The sequence below is a fragment of the Hyperolius riggenbachi genome, chromosome 1 (genome assembly GCF_040937935.1).
Source record: "Hyperolius riggenbachi isolate aHypRig1 chromosome 1, aHypRig1.pri, whole genome shotgun sequence".
In the NCBI taxonomy this organism is placed as follows: domain Eukaryota; kingdom Metazoa; phylum Chordata; class Amphibia; order Anura; family Hyperoliidae; genus Hyperolius; species Hyperolius riggenbachi.
The window spans coordinates 685,218,913-685,234,488 of NC_090646.1; the positions used below are offsets into that span (position 1 = coordinate 685,218,913).

General features: G+C 42.9%; 1 protein-coding gene across 5 annotated transcripts in view; it reads right to left on the minus strand.

Moving 5' to 3' along the window:
• LOC137532579 (NACHT, LRR and PYD domains-containing protein 3-like) overlaps nucleotides 1–15,576 on the minus strand; it is a 1,034,343-nt gene that overhangs the window by 721,706 nt on the left and 297,061 nt on the right. The gene's annotated exons all lie outside the window — the stretch shown is intronic.

A 15,576-nucleotide genomic window follows, 5' to 3' on the forward strand; every position in this document is an offset into this window, starting at 1 on the left:
GGCTACTTTCTCATGCCACACGGCTGTCATCGGCTCCCCTCCTCCTATGCTGTAAGCAGAGTTATGCAGAGAAGCACCGGCCCTGCATTCTCTTATCTCACCCCACCCGGCTACTTTCTCATGCCACCCGGGTGTCATAGGCTCACCTCCTCCTATGCTGTAAGCAGAGTTGTGCAGAGAAGCACCGGCCCTGCATTCTCTCATCTCACCCCACCCGGCTACTTTCTCATGCCACCCGGCAGGAAAAAAATTCTGGGGAGAACACTGCAGTATGTTAGCTTTGAGCTGATTAATCCACAGTTCCAAAGTTCTGGCCACACACATAAAGGCAAAAGCCGGCCTAAACATAGCTGCACTAGCCTCCCAAGACATTTTCAAATAAGCATCCACCTTTTTATCAAGAGATCCTTCAGCTTTGTATATTTGATTATGAATAGACAAATTAGCTACCACATCCTTAGGCTACATACACACGTCAGACCATAGTCTTTGGAAAATGAAAGATCACAGACCAATGTTACCCCCTTCCATGTAGTATGAGAGCCATACCTACACAGTCTATTCTATGGAGCTGAACTCCACATCAGATAGATATCTTTGCAAGATGCTGCACACAAAGATGCTGTACAAATCTGATCCTGGGAGCACCCACCTATAGGCTCAAATCTTCAAGTGTGTGCCTCGATCCTCACCCCTGTACCATGGGGTCTCAATCCAAATTTCCAGCGAAGGATCGGCATCACAACCAGTATTAATAGCTCAAATACTTTATTTAGATCATTAAAAGACCAGCAACGACAGTCCGCTGTTTCGGCATAAGCTTCCTTTCTCAAGTTGCCATAGTGTCAAAGTGTTGTGGGATTGGAAGGTGGTAGTAGTTTGTATAAATGGACAGGCCAGACATCTGGTGTTATTACAGGGCGAGCAACCGGGTGTATGTTGGTTGTCTGTGTGACTGTTGGAAGTGGGTGTTTTTAACCGGCTGGGTGCTAAGAGGCTTTTTAGATTGGGTGCTCTTCTGAATGTAATGGCGGGAGTAGGTGGAATGATTGGGCGAAGGTATGGGTCCTGGAGCAGGATTTCCCAACTTTTTTTTAAAATGGAACGGATCTGGGGGTGTTGGGCATTAAATTGTGTGATGAACCGATGACAATCGGTGGTAATTGGTTGTACATGATTGGCTGGTGGATTAATGTCTTTCGGTTTTTTTGCTTTGAATATAGCGTCCTTAATCAACTTTTTGGGTATTTTCGAGCTTGAAATTTGCTTGCAAGGATGTCAGACTGTAAATTGTAGTCAGTAACATCTGTGCAATTTTATGGATTCTTCTAAACTGACTGTAAGGTGTGTTAATGGTCCAAGGGGGGATAGTGGAAACTGTCAAAGTGTATGTAATTATTAGCGTCTACCGGTTTGAAATATGTTTTTGTTTTGATGAGATTGGATCCGACAAAAAGTGTTAAATCTAGGAATTCGATGCTTATTGGGTTATACTTTGATGTGAACTGTAGTCCAGCCGGATTACAATTTAGATAATTGAGGAAGAGGGGAATAAGATCAGGATTACCTTGCCAGATGAAAATGAGGCCTTCGATGTAAAGCTTATAGAACACAATATTGTCGGAGTAGGGGTTATTGGACTGCATTTGTTGAAGTTCAAAGAGGCCCATGGAAAGATTAGCGTAGGACGGGGCAAAGGACGAACCCATCGCTGTACCGTTAGTTTGGTGATAGACCTTGTCCATGAAAGTAAAAATGTTATTCTGTAAAATAAATCCGGTACAGTTGGCTAAAAATGACTGTTGACTGTGGGGCATTAGAGGGTTAGTAGACAGGAAATATTTAATGGCCGTGACGCCGTATGAGTGGGGAATACTTGTGTATAGGGAGGTGACATCACAAGTGAGCCATGAGTAGTTGTCTCGCCAAGGAATGGTACTGAGAAGTTTGATTAGATGTGTTGAATCTTTCAAGTAGGAACTGAGTGATTGTACGTATGGTTGGAGGTGTTGATCAACAAAGCGTGAAAGGTTGCTAGTGGGTGAGTCTATACCGGATATGATAGGTCGTCCTGGTGGTTTAGTGAGGGATTTATGAATCTTAGGCAAGTAGTAAAAGAATGGAGTTTTTGGATGTTGGTTAATAATATAATTTCTTTCGTTTTTGGAAATGATATTGCTGTAAAATGCATTATTAATAAAAGATTTAAGATTTATGTTAAGCTCTGGGGTAGGATCCGTATCGAGAGTTTCATAGTAATTAGTATCGCTGAGTAGGCGTTCTGCTTCCTCTAAATCTTTGGTGTTGAGAATGACAATCCCTCCCCCCTTGTCTGCTGGTTTAATAATGAGGTTGTGATTATTCTGTAGTGCTTTAATGGCTGTCTTTTGTTGACGGGTGAGATTGGAGGAGGAGTAGGGCCTGACTGTGTGGATGGTTTGTAGGTCCTGCAATACTAATGAGTAGAAAGTATCGATGAAGTTGCCTTTGGATGCTGTGGGATAGAAACGGGATCTTCCCTTTAATTGGGTAGTGATATAACGTTTGGTATTGATCTCGGGGGTGGATATTGTACATACTGGTGTGGATTCATTATTTGTTATGATCAGAGCTGTGGGTTCATGGGAAATAGGAGGATTCAGTTTTTTTATAGCGAAATGTCGTTTTAACGTTAATTTTCGTATATAAGCATTAAGATCAGAAAAAAATCTGAAACATGTTGGATTGATTGGTGGGACAGAATGACAATCCTTTTTCAAGTAGGGTTGTTTCGCTATGGTTGGTTGGTGGTCGGACAAATTAAATATACACTTAGTTTGTTTTGGTTGAGGTTTGGGATTAGCTTTTATTGTTGTTTGTTGCGTTTTCCTTTTGCCACGCCTGCTTCTTTTTCGGATTCTGGGAGGGGTCTTTTTTTCTTTGGTTGTAGTATAATTCGTGAGGCTTTTGGGCTGGGTAATTGATTTGTAAGTATGTTTTGGGACAGGGTTGCGGGGAGATCTAAAAAAGACGAGGTAAGTGTGATGTCAGCATTATTGGAACCAGAGACAGGTATGATCTTGGGGGTTAAAGGGTGGTCCCTATTCTGTTGAAAGAATGTCTCAATAGATGTTTGTGTCGGTATGGTAAAAAAAAAAAAAAAATTTGAAATTGACATCATAGACACAAAATTGAAAAAACTCAATAGGGACCGCCTGGCATATGCGGAACACAGGGACAGGGAACGCAATCCGCGACCCCTCCCTGGACCACCACAACCAGGTGGTCCACCATCACACCCACCCCATCATCCACCAGCACTGATGAGCCTAACCATCCCACCACCTCCCCTTAAATATCCACTGTATCCACCACCACCAATAATTGCACCACCTAAATTAATGTTCAGCGCTGCGTAATATGTTGGCGCTTTATAAATACAATAAATAAATAATAAATAAATAAATAAATAATCTAACACTCCTAATATCACCCACACCCAGAACCCTACCACCACCAACAAAAAAGAAAATTTAAAGAACTTCACGGCCTCCAAACCTCCACCAAACAGTTTCAATTACAACACGGGGCCCACTACGCTACCCAAACCACACCGTCCAAACAATAAAAAAACTTTAAAAATTAGAGTTATATACGCGCTCTCTGTCTCAAAAACACAGGAGTATACAGTCTCACACCAAGTGGCCAATAGAGTCCTCAGACTGGTTCCTCAGGGTCCACCGTATTCCAGAAAACTGGCTCCTTAGTCCAGGACAATCATCAACATGTAAATAGAAAGAAATAAAAGAACATAGCGTAATACTGCTTTCCTCCAATCACTCCTTCACCAGGAGAACTTTACACCATGTGCCTTTAAGGATCACCTTCCAATCACCTGTGCCGGGACACAGCCCCCCAATGTGCCCGCACTCACCCTCTCTCATACCAGCTACAAAATCATATCCTGTTGAGCTACATGTGACTGACAATCCCTCTCCCCTCTGTTCGGATCCAGAACATAATTCACCCATCAGAGTCTCACAGATCAGCAACTATGATTCGGAACCCACCACACCTAACCTCAATCACCAGGTTAGCCCTATACGAGAGGGGGCCATCAACCACACTGCCCCTCTGACTGATAGCACCAACACCACTAATAAACCACCTACCATAACGACACAAACATCTATTGAGACATTCTTTCAACAGAATAGGGACCACCCTTTAACCCCCAAGATCGTACCCGTCTCTGGTTCCAATAATGCTGACATCACACTTACCTCATCTTTTTTAGATCTCCCCGCAACCCTGTCCCAAAACATACTTACAAATCAATTACCCAGCCCAAAAGCCTCACAAATTATACTACAACCAAAGAAAAAAAGACCCCTCCCAGAATCTGAAAAAGAGGCAGGCGTGGCAAAAGGAAAACGCAACAAACCACAATAAAAGCTAATCCCAAACCTCAACCAAAACAAACTAAGTGTATATTTAATTTGTCCGACCACCAACTATCCCATAGCGAAACAACCCTACTTGAAAAAGGATTGTCATTCTGTCCCACCAATCAATCCAACATGTTCAGATTTTTTTCTGATCTTAATGCTTATATACGAAAATTAACGTTAAAACGACATTTCGCTACAAAAAAACTGAATCCTCCTATTTCCCATGAACCCACAGCTCTGATCATAACAAATAATGAATCCACACCAGTATGTACAATATCCACCCCCGAGATCAATACCAGACGTTATATCACTACCCAATTAAAGGGAAGATCCCGTTTCTATCCCACAGCATCCAAAGGCAACTTCATCGATACTTTCTAATTGCAGGACCTACAAAACATCCACACAGTCAGGCCCTACTCCTCCTCCAATCTCACCCGTCAACAAAAGACAGCCATTAAAGCACTACAGAATAATCACAACCTCATTATTAAACCAGCAGACAAGGGGGGAGGAATTGTCATTCTCAACACCAAAGATTATTTAGAGGAAGCAGAACGCCTACTCGGCGATACTAATTACTATGAAACTCTCGATACGGATCCTACCCCAGAGCTTAACATAAATCTTAAATCTTTTATTAATAATGCATTTTACAGCAATATCATTTCCAAAAAACGAAAGAAATTATATTATTAACCAACATCCAAAAACTCCATTCTTTTACTACTTGCCTAAGATTCATAAATCCCTCACTAAACCACCAGGACGACCTATCTTATCCGGTATAGACTCACCCACTAGCAACCTTTCACGCTTTGTTGATCAACACCTCCAACCATACGTACAATCACTCAGTTCCTACTTGAAAGATTCAACACATCTAATCAAACTTCTCAGTACCATTCCTTGGCGAGACAACTACTCATGGCTCACTTGTGATGTCACCTCCCTATACACAAGTATTCCCCACTCATACGGCATCACGGCCATTAAATATTTCCTGTCTACTAACCCTCTAATGCCCCACAGTCAACAGTCATTTTTAGCCAACTGTACCGGATTTATTTTACAGAATAACATTTTTACTTTCATGGACAAGGTCTATCGCCAAACTAACGGTACAGCGATGGGTTCGTCCTTTGCCCCGTCCTACGCTAATCTTTCCATGGGCCTCTTTGAACTTCAACAAATGCAGTCCAATAACCCCTACTCCGACAATATTGTGTTCTATAAGCGTTACATCGACGGCCTCATTTTCATCTGGCAAGGTAATCCTGATCTTATTCCCCTCTTCCTTAATTATCTAAATTGTAATCCGGCTGGACTACAGTTCACATCAAAGTATAACCCAATAAGCATCGAATTCCTAGATTTAAAACTTTTTGTCGAATCCAATCTCATCAAAACAAAAACATATTTCAAACTGGTAGACGCTAATAATTACATACACTTTGACAGTTTCCACTATCGCCCTTGGACCACTAACACACCTTACAGTCAGTTTAAAAGAATCCATAAAAATTGCACAGATGTTACTGACTACACTTTACAGTCTGACATCCTTGCAAGCAAATTTCAAGCTCGAAAATACCCAAAAAGTTGATTAAGGACGCTATATTCAAAGCAAAAAAAACGAAAGACATTAATCCACCAGCCAATCATGTACAACCAATTACCACCGATTGTCATCGGTTCATCACACAATTTAATGCCCAACACCCCCAGATCCGTTCCATTTTAAAAAAAAGTTGGGAAATCCTGCTCCAGGACCCATACCTTCGCCCAATCATTCCACCTACTCCCGCCATTACATTCAGAAGAGCACCCAATCTAAAAAGCCTCTTAGCACCCAGCCGGTTAAAAACACCCACTTCCAACAGTCACACAGACAACCAACATACACCCGGTTGCTCGCCCTGTAATAACACCAGATGTCTGGCCCGTCCATCTATACAAACTACTACCACCTTCCAATCCCACAACACGAAATTACAATATCCAATCAGAAACTATCTAACCTGCACATCCAGATATGTCATTTACATCATCACTTGTCCCTGTCACCTTCAGTACGTGGGCCGGACTACCCAACCAGCACGTAACAGGATTGGACAACATAAAAGGAATATACTCAAAAACTTTCCACTTCACAGCGTATCAAAACATTTCGACACCCATCACCACAGTGACCCTTCCCTGTTTCGTATCACCCTTATTGAATCCATATCACAACAACAACACGACGCTTTTGAAAAACTGAGGGCGAGGGAGATGTTCTGGATCCAAATATTAAAGACCCTCACGCCAGAGGGCCTTAATGAACAGCTAGAAAAAAATCCATTGATCAAATCCGATTTTTACTTTTTCAGTCGCCTCTTATCATCTTTGTTTTTAGTACTAATTTTATTTCAGTTTTTCTTTTTCGAATATTTTTATTGCCAAATTGCTTTCTCAAGTTTTTTTATGTATTGCTTTCTCATGCATTTTTATGTGTATTACTCTTCCTTCATTATGATCCTTCCATCATAGTAAGCTCATATAGAAAATTGGGACTAATATCCCCACCACAGAATTAATATGAAGCTTTTCTACCGCAGGAGCGGGTATAACATAATATTTTCATGCATTTTTGGGTTGTTCTGTATTCTCTTTTATGATATTTACTGCAATTCTTATCAACTTTTGAGAATGTATTCTGATATGTCTTTATTTTTAATTTTCCATATAACTTTTTATCTATTTTTGTTTTTATAAAATTGTCTGGCTGTGTTGAGTTTTATAATCACGTGATTAGAAGTACACTTTTCAACAACAGTACCAAAATTGTCCACTAGATGCTGCTAGTGTATTGGGAAAAAAAAGAACCATCCATCGTTACAGATATAAATCATACAGTACTTATAAAAACGGCTTTCCTACAGGTTTTACAAACAATGACCATCATATTCTTCTCTTTTAGACATATCATCCACTGACTTCAGCTCTTTTTGTTTTCATCCCCACTCCAAATACTGAAAAATCCCTCCTGGCTATTTGCCCACACGCAAGATGACGTGGGGCTTTTCACACATGCGCACTTACATCGCTTTTGGGCGTACGATTATGCCGCCGGGCGGAAATGACGCAATACCCCAATCTTCCCTATGCGGAAGTAATTACGCATCAGTGCGTTCCAATCCGCTTTGAATGCGGCGTCATGGTAACCACCGGCGCACTCAAATGATACGCAACGACGGCGTTTACACTGCCGGCGTGGCAGCTACGGGCCCGCCCAGCCTACAATTGATTGGGGGCGTTCCGTTCACTACTTAAGCAGCAAGTCAGTAGCACCTAGGCACAAAGGCGCCAGGTGTGACTCTGACATTGTACTGGTAAGTTTTACGTGTTTTCTCCCTCCCACATCCGCTGTCTTTCCAACCTACCCTTATACAACTCCTATACCTGCTAAATCTGTTTACTCTACCTAATTACTTGTCCTCCCAAACAATTTATATATGCTTTCTAACCTACCCTCACATAACTCCTATATCTGCTTAATTTGTTCACTTTACCTAATTACTTATCCTTCTACACAACATATTTATGCACACTATACATCGTCCTCACCATCCCTATACATATTCCTCACTATAGAACTAGGTAGCTTCTACCCACATCAGCCAGCCCCACCTCCCCCCCCTGATGCTCCTCCCCTCCTCCCTATCATATCCACACTTCACCTTGTACCCACTTTCTTCCTGTCAAACAAATCGAACCTTGTCCTTCTAACCCCCCCCCCACACACACACACACACACACACACACTTCTTGTAATAACAAACCCCCCCCCCCCCCTATATTTTTTTCATTTTTATTTTTTATATTTTTTATTATTTTTTATTATTATTTTTTTCATTTTTCTGACTCAAAACACACATTACAACAAAGTAATTGTTTGTATATTTATTCTGTTTGTCCGATCACATACCAATACATGCCTTTTGTTCTTAATAGTGTACTCCTATCTCCACTGCCTGATGAAGCGGGTATAGACCTGCGAAACGCGTTGCATAAAAACCCTGGAGTGTACCAATACATTTATTGTTGTCGAACTACACAGTTTTTTGTGTCTGCTTGAAGGAGGTAAGTCCACCACTGCCTCCTAAGCAATTTTAAATATTTTAAATACTGTTTTTATCCTTTTGGCGCCTCTGTTCAGTTTACAATATAGATTGAGATTCTATTTATCTAGCATCTGAATCCTCAGAACTGGCTGCAAACTCAGCCTGACTAATATCAACTTCAGTTACAGATACTCCAGATACAGCAACCTGAGAAGTAGATGGATTAACATTCAATAATGAGGACTTAATTGATTCCAATGAAGCATTATCTCCTCTCTAATGCTGGGCATACACGGCGTCGAGGGAGGTTTATCAATCGAGCCTGATGGCTCAATTGATAATATCAGACGTGTCCGATCACTGCGGGGATCGATTCCGCGCTCGATACCCACAGGCGGAAATAGCGGGGAATCGAGCGGAAGATAACAAGCGCCGGCGGAGACGAGCGGGAATCAATCCGGGCACACGCGCGGAGCCGTGTATGCCTAGCATTAAGGATTTCAATGTATCCTGAACAGAGTGACCCGCCTCCTTCCCATAACCCTTTTTATGCACAACTGACAAAGTCTTTACATAGGGCAACATCAGCTTAAAATTGCACAAAGGGTATATTTTATAATTAGGAGGGGGCCTATGCTTATCTGCAGAAGCAGCTTCAGCAGTTTTAGCAGCAGCCTCAGTTTTGGCCTGCAAACAAACAAAGAAACAAGGCATGTAACTCTGTACAGCTTTAGCACATTCAGCCCAGAAAAATGAGCCATTATCTCACCTTCTGGGCGGCCTGGTTGCTCTCAATCCTCTCAGCGTCTGACATGTCTCCAAACTTTCATGTCCAGCGCAGGATCAAACTCCCTCAACTGTTAGCAACAGTGCTAACAGGCCCACGCAGCCTTCCCTTTAAAACACATCCGGCCTGCCGCGATTGGATGAGGGGTGGACCGGAAGTTCAGAAGGAGTAATGAGCCGGCTCTACAAATTTCTACATTCGGCATACCCGCCGGAAATTATGCATCCGGACGCGGCCAAGCATCCTAATGGCTGCAATGCGCTCCACGCTGCACATGGCCGCCGGCTTACCTCTGTCCTGCTCCTCCGCCGCAAGGCCGCCAAGGGGAGACCCCCGCCTTCCATGCTTGCTCTCCCTGGAAGCGGGAGAGAAAGGTAGGGAAACCCCAGCAAAAGTCCTAGCCCGGGGCGCACGGCCAGACTGCCTCAGTACCACAGCCTCAGCCACCCAGAGAGATCCACATGCAGCCCAGCACACAGGCTTCACCCAGAGGGGAGATGCTGACCTGCCTAGACGCAGGAACAAACAGCAATGAGGGTGGACTAACCATGTGACGTTTTTATAGGGGGAAGTGCTGTCTGTTCCTGTGAGGAGCGACGTCTCACCTTTGCCCTGAAGGATCGTAGGAAAAACATGCTTCTTATTTGTTTGTGTTTACATGTATCTTAAATGTTATGATTTTAGCGATAGTGGTCCTTTAAGAAATTTATACATGGGAAGAGATGCTCCTCTGCTTTGTACTAGATCAACAATTATGAACACTGTAATGCTGGGTACACACGTTGCAATTTCCCGCTCGATCCGCGGGATCGATTAGATTATTTCCGACATGTTCTATTCGGTTTCGTTCGATACAGCCGTCGATTTTGCATACTTATGCAAAATCACCAGCTGAATCAAACAAAACCGAATCAAACATGCTGGAAATAAACTATCGATCCTGTGGATTGAGCGGGAAATCTCAACATGTGTACCCAGCATAAAGAACAATAAAACATATCTACAAGAAAATAGCTGTTAACCAGGGTATACCCTGGCCTCAAAGGATAAAATGATCAAGACTTTATGTAAGATAAGTATATGCAGTAGCCGGCATTCTAAAGGTAATTGGAAGATAGCTAGTATGCAGTACCCTGACATGCCACCAGAGGCTGTCTGTATATATGTGACACTGATAGCATAGTAATCTGCAAATCATTTTGAGTTGATGCAAAATTTATGCAAATATTAGCAGCTTGGAGATGGAGCAGAATCAACGGCAATTGCATTTGATTGTGCAGTTCTAGGTTGCTTAAACTGGCATAAAAATAGCATCATACTTGATAAGTTGATATTGCTAGCGGTTTACTGACCGTCTGGCAGACAATGGCCTCAATTCACTAATCCTATCTCCTGTCTTTAATAACGTTTCTAGAGTTGTTACCATAATAAAATAACTACAGAGGAGGTAAATAAACTACAGAGGAGGTAACTTAACCACTTGAGGACCACAGTCTTTCTACCCCTTAAAGAGACACTGAAGCGAAAAAAAAATGATGATATTATGATTTGTATGTGTAGTACAGCTAAGAAAAAAAAACATTAAGATCAGATACATCAGTCTAATTGTTTCCAGTGCAGGAAGAGTTGAGAAATTCCAGTTGTTATCTCTATGCAAAAAAGCTATTAAGCTCTCCGACCAACTTGGTCGTGGAGAGGGCTGTTATCTGACTTTTATTATCTCAACTGTAATTGAACTGTTTACTTTTCCTCTAGCAGAGGAGAGTTTATTACTTCACAGACTGCTCTGAAAGACTCATTTTGAATGCTGAGTGTTGTGTAATCTGGACATATTATAGAGTGATGCAATGTTAGAAAAAACACGATATACCTGAAAATAAAAATATGAGAATATTTTCTTTGCTGCTAATCTTCTAGTAATTATTCATAGTACACAACCAATTCATTATATCATATATTTTTTTTCGCTTCAGTGTCTCTTTAAGGACCGGGCACTTTTGTTCCATTCAGACCACTGCAGCTTTCACGGTTTATTGCTCGGTCATACAACCTACCACCTAAATGAATTTTCCCTCCTTTTCTTGTCACTAATACAGCTTTCTTTTGGTGCTATTTGATTGCTGCTGCGATTTTTACTTTTTATTATATTCATCAAAAAGACATGAATTTTGTCAAAAAAATGATTTTTTTTTAACTTTCTGTGATAAAATTTGTCAAATAAAGTAAAATTTCTGTATACATTTTTGCCCAAATTTATTGTGCTACATGTCTTTGATAAAAAAAAAAAAAAAAAAAAACATTCAGTGTATATTTATTGGTTTGGGTAAAAGTTATAGCGTTTACAAACTATGGTGCCAAAAGTGAATTTTCCCATTTTGAAGCATCTCTGACTTTTCTGACCCCCTGTCATGTTTCATGAGGTGCTAAAATTCCAGGATAGTATAAATACCCCCCAAATGACCCCATTTTGGAAAGAAAACATCCCAAAGTATTCACAGAGAGGCATGGTGAGTTCATAGAAGATTTTATTTTTTGTCACAAGTTAGCGGAAAATGACACTTTGAGACAAAGTCATTTCTTCTAACTTGTGACAAAAAAAAAAAATGAAATCTGCCACGGGCTCACCATGCCCCTCTCTGAATACCTTGAAGTGTCTACTTTCCAAAATGGGGTCATTTGTGGGGTGTGTTTACTGTCCTGGCATTTGGGGGGTGCTAAATTGTAAGCACCCCTGTAAAGTCTAAAGGTGCTCATTGGACTTTGGGCCCCTTAGCGCACCTAGGCTGCAAAAAAGTGCCACACATGTGGTATTGCCGTACTCAGGAGAAGTAGTATAATGTGTTTTGGAGTGTATTTTTACACATACCCATGCTGGGTGGGAGAAATATCTGTCAATGCCAATGTTTTGATTTTTTTTTTTTTTACACACAATTGCTCATTTACAGAGAGATTTCTCCCACCCAGCATGGGTATGTGTAAAAATACACCCCAAAACACATTATACTACTTCTCCTGAGTACAGCGATACCACATGTGTGGCACTTTTTTGCACCCTAACTGCGCTAAGGGGCCCAAAGTCCAATGAGTACCTTTAGGATTTCACAGGTCGTTTTGAGACATTTGGTTTCAAGACTATGGCCTCAATTCACTAAGCTTAACTCCTGTGTTTAATAACTCTTCTGAGCTGTTTTACAGTTATCACCATGGTGATATAATTGTGATAACTGTAAAACAGCTCTGAAGAGTTATTAAAGACAGGAGTTAAGCTTAGTGAATTGAGGCCTATGCCTCACGGTTTAGGGCCCCTAAAATGCCAGGGCAGTTTAGGAACCCCACAAGTGACCCCATTTTAAAAAGACAACACCACAAGGTATTCTGTTAGGAGTATGGCGAGTTCATAGAAGATTTTTTTTTGTCACAAGTTAGCGGAAATTGACACTTTGTGAAAAAAAAACAATAAAAATCAATTTCCGCTAACTTGTGACAAAAAATAAAATCTTCTATGAACTCACCATACCCCTAACGGAATACCTTGGGGTGTCTTCTTTCTAAAATGGGGTCACTTGTGGGGTTTCTATACTGCCCTGGCATTTTAGGGGCCCTAAACCGTGAGGAGTAGTCTTAAAACCAAATGTCTCAAAATGACCTGTGAAATCCTAAAGGTACTCATTGGACTTTGGGCCCCTTAGCTGGGTGGGAGAATGGTCTCTGTAAATTACAATTTTTTTTTATTTTATTACACACAATTGTCTATTTACAGAGATATTTCTCCCACCCATAATGGGTATGTGTAAAAATACACCACAAAACACATTATACTACTTCTCCTGAGTACGGCGATACCACATGTGTGGCACTTTTTTGCACCCCAACTGCGCTAAGAGGCCCAACGTCCTATGAGTACCTTTAGGATTTCACAGGTCATTTTGAGGCATTTGGTTTCAACACTACTCCTCACGGTTTAGGGCCCCTAAAATGCCAGGGCAGTATAGGAACCCCACAAGTGACCCCATTTTAGAAAGAAGACACCCCAAGGTATTCCGTTAGGTGTATGGTGAGTTCATAGAAGATTTTATTTTTTGTCACAAGTTAGTGGAAAATGACACTTTGTGAAAAAAACAATACAAATCAATTTCCGCTAACTTTTGACACAAAATAAAATCTATGAACTCGTCATACACGGAATACCTTGGGGTGTCTTTTTTTCTAAAATGGGGTCACTTGTGGGGTTCCTATCCTGCCCTGGCATTTTAGGGGCCCAAAACCGTGAGGAGTAGTCTGGAAACCAAATGCCTCAAAATGACTGTTCAGGGGTATAAGCATCTGCAAATTTTGATGATAGGTGGTCTATGAGGGGGCGAATTTTGTGGAACCGGCCATAACCAGGGTGGCCTCTTAGATGACAGGTCGTATTGGGCCTGATCTGATGGATAGGAGTGCTAGGGGGGTGACAGGAGGTGATTGATGGGTGTCTCTGGGGGTGATTAGAGGGGAAAATAGATGCAATCAATGCACTGGGGAGGTGATCGGAAGGGGGTCTGAGGGGGATCTGGATTGGCCGAGTGATCAGAGGCCCACATGGGGAAAATTAGTGCCTGATCTGATGGGTAGGTGTGCTAGGGGGTGACAGGAGGTGATTGATGGGTGTCTCAAGGTGTGATTAGAGGGGGGAATAGATGCAAGCAATGCACTGGCGAGGTGATCAGGGCTGGGGTCTGAGGGCGTTCTGAGGGTGTGGGCGGGTGATTGGGTGCCCTAGGGGCAGATAGGGGTCTGATCTGATGGGTAGCAGTAACAGGTGGTGACAGGGGGTGATTGATGGGTAATTAGTGTGTGTTTAGAGGAGAGAACAGATGAAAAACGATGCACTTGGGAGGTGATCTGACGGCGGGTCTGCGTGCGATCTGATGGTGTGGGTGGGTGATCAGATTGCCCGCAAGGGTCAGGTTAGGGGCTGATTGATGGGTGGCAGTGACAGGTGGTGACAGGGGGTGATTGACAGGTGATCAGGGGGATAGATGCATACAGTACACAGGGGGGGGGGGTCTGGGGAGAATCTGAGGGGGGGGGGTGATCAGGAGTCCCCAGGGGGCAGTTTAGGGAATTAAAAAAAATTGCGTTGACAGATAGTGACGGAGTGATTGATGGGTGATTAGGGGGGTGATTGGGTGCAAACAGTGTTCTGGGGGGGTGGGCAGGGGGGGTCAGGGGGTCTGAGGGGTGCTGTGGGCGATCAGGGGGCAGGGGGGGCAGATCAGTGTGTTTGGGTGCAGACTAGGGTGGCTGCAGCCTGCCCTGGTGGTCCCTCGGACACTGGGACCACCAGGGCAGGAGGCAGCCTGTATAATACGCTTTGTATACAATACAAAGCGTATTATACGCTTTGTATGCGGCGGATCGGGGGTTAACATCCCGCCGGCGCTTCCGTATGGCCGGCGGGATGTTGCCGCGGGTGGGCGGAGCCAGTTGCCGGGGGAAGCGCGCATCACCAGTGACGCGATCGCTCCCCCGAAATGGCGAAAGGACGCAACGCCGATGGGCGTATTGCGGTCCTTTCGGCATCCACTTTGCCGCCACCCATCGGCTGTGGGCGGTCGGCAAGTGGTTAACTACAGAGGAGGCAACTTAAGGAATGAAGAGATAAGATAACTCTCACTGTGTGGAGGTAAGTTTTCGCTTGCCTTATTATCTCAAGCATGATCTTAGTGAATTGAGGCCATTATATCCTTTAAAGTATATTAACCATTTCCAGACCGAGGTGATAGAGATCTACGCCCTGTTTTGATGGGCTCCTGGCTGGCAGGGCGTAGAGCTCTATCACCGGTGCCGCCGCTCCCCGCCGCGATCGTGCGCACCGAACCGGCTGCACTTAGCTGTCTTATGACAGCTAAGGCTTCCGGGTATCGGCAGGAGCCGTCACTGATTGGCTCCCTGCCGTGTGATCGCTGTGAGCCAATCACAGCGATCACCCTCCGAAAGGCAACATAGTTGCCGTTCCGCCTCCCTCTGCGTCTCTCCCTGTCACACAAGATCCACAGTGACAGGGAGAGACGCACAGCCTGCAGCCGTGACAGGCTGTGCGATTTTAGTGTAAAAAAACACTTTTTTATCCAATCTCCCCCCCATGTATCCCTTGATCCCCTCCCAACCACTTATATATCTATCTATCTATCTATATCTATATACATATATAGATCTATATATACATAGATCTATATATATATATATATATATATATATATATATATAT